This window comes from Arachis ipaensis, chromosome B02, assembly GCF_000816755.2.
Source record: "Arachis ipaensis cultivar K30076 chromosome B02, Araip1.1, whole genome shotgun sequence".
Classification (NCBI taxonomy): domain Eukaryota; kingdom Viridiplantae; phylum Streptophyta; class Magnoliopsida; order Fabales; family Fabaceae; genus Arachis; species Arachis ipaensis.
The window spans coordinates 97,234,732-97,236,581 of NC_029786.2; the positions used below are offsets into that span (position 1 = coordinate 97,234,732).

Below are 1,850 nucleotides of genomic sequence, written 5' to 3' on the forward strand. Positions count from 1 at the left end.
TAATCTAATTATTATTATTTAAATTAAAAAAAATTAATTTAATAAAATAAACTTACATAACTAGGTTGATCAAGATAATTAACAATATGTAACTCTGGACGATTAACATCTTTTGTTCTTCATCTCCTTGGCATTGTTCAACTTGGTCCCCCTCCTTGAATTTTTTTGCTGCTGAAGCTTCAATGGAAGAAAGAAAATAAGCCTTTGAAAGAGATAGAAGGGACTGAGAGTGAGATAGGAACGAAGTGGAGCACTGGATGGAAGACTAGGGTTTTACTCCAATGTGAGAAGGGTCCACTCCCTGGGTTCGTGCATGCTCGACGTGTGGCTATGGTGCGCAAATCGGACGGTCTGATTTGTTCACCATCCACGCCAGTAATCGGACCGTCTAATTACATATCCCCAAAATCGGACCGTCCGATTTCAAGTTCGCAGCCCCCACACTCCTATAATGCACGCCACACCCCAATATCGATGGAATGCACCAAAGCTACCCTCATATTAAAATTAAAAAAAGTGTCATTAACACACTAACAAAACCAAACAATAATACTTTTTTTTTTTTTTTTTTGAGCTACAGGTATTTACTCAAAATATTTACTTAAATAGATACCAAAAAAAAAAAAAGATACAAAAAAAAGTAGCTATCAAAAATTAAGATTAAATTGATAATTGATTATTAATGTTTTCAAATTTATATAGTGGAGTATAATTTTTTATTGGGTAAAGTATATTTTTTGTCCCTGAAGTTTGGTAAAAGGTAAAAGTTTATCCCTAAGTTTTATTTTGTTTCGATTTTGTTCCATAAGTTTTTTATTTGCATCAAATATACTCCTGACGGCTAATATTTCAAAGAATTTAAGACCTATTCAACAATAATTTCATAAGAACAACCCCTCAACACAAGCAAATCAAGCACAATTTTCATACATTATTGTTAGATTGGCCTTAAACTTTTTGAAAATTTAGCCGTTGATGGTATATTTGATGCAAATAAAAAACTTTTGGAACAAAATTAAAATAAAATAAAACTTAAGGATATTTTTAAAAATTTTGCCAAACTTCAAAGACAAAAAATATATTTTACCCTTATTATTTTTAACATTTATCATAAAATTAATAAATATTAAATACAATAAATTTTTTTTTAATTACCAAATATTTCCGTTGTCTAACTATGGAAAAAACCCTATGACTTCAATAATGCAAGTAATTAAGTCAACATACATGTCCACTCAATTTATTTTGATTAATTGGATTTTTCATGCAACTATTAAATGTGTACTTCTTATGAGTATGGTTATAATAATTTCACCATATGTATGTCTACATGTGTCACATGCATTTGATTACTATTTGAAAATAGTAATCTTGCTACAAAGTTGGTGCACCTACTTTTTAAGCTCCTACATAAAGACTTCATAAGTATAAGCTGACAAGCTAGATAAGGAAAAAGAATAGATAGTAGAAAGAAAATTAAATTTTCAATCATAAAACTATATAACTCAATTCCAATAATCCAATGTATGACTTAGATAATAAGCATTGCATTGCATGTCCTTGATGATGAGTAGTATCACTTTATTCTTCTTAACTACTATTCTAGTTTGTTAGGGGGTACTTTACCCTTAATATACCTTTTGAGTCCTTTATATCATGAATCTGATTCCCATATCATCGATTATAGTAATATTTAAAGAGAGTTTAGAAATGTTATTTTGAATAGTTTATAACTATATAAATTACATATTATTATTTAGTTCTAGAAATGAGACAAAAATATAAAGACAAGAAATAAATAATATGATCATTTTTTGTTTTATTGTTTTGTTTTTTCTCTGTCTTCTTTA

The 1,850-nt window shown here is 28.6% G+C and overlaps 1 protein-coding gene across 1 annotated transcript in view; it reads right to left on the reverse strand.

Annotated features, from left to right (window-relative positions):
- Positions 1 to 515, reverse strand: part of LOC110269023 (serine/threonine-protein phosphatase 7 long form homolog) — a 2,378-nt gene extending 1,863 nt beyond the window's left edge. Inside the window, exon 1 of the mRNA XM_021116254.1 lies at positions 57 to 515. The gene's annotated coding sequence lies outside the window, so the exon portion shown is untranslated. The remainder of the gene's footprint in view (positions 1 to 56) is intronic.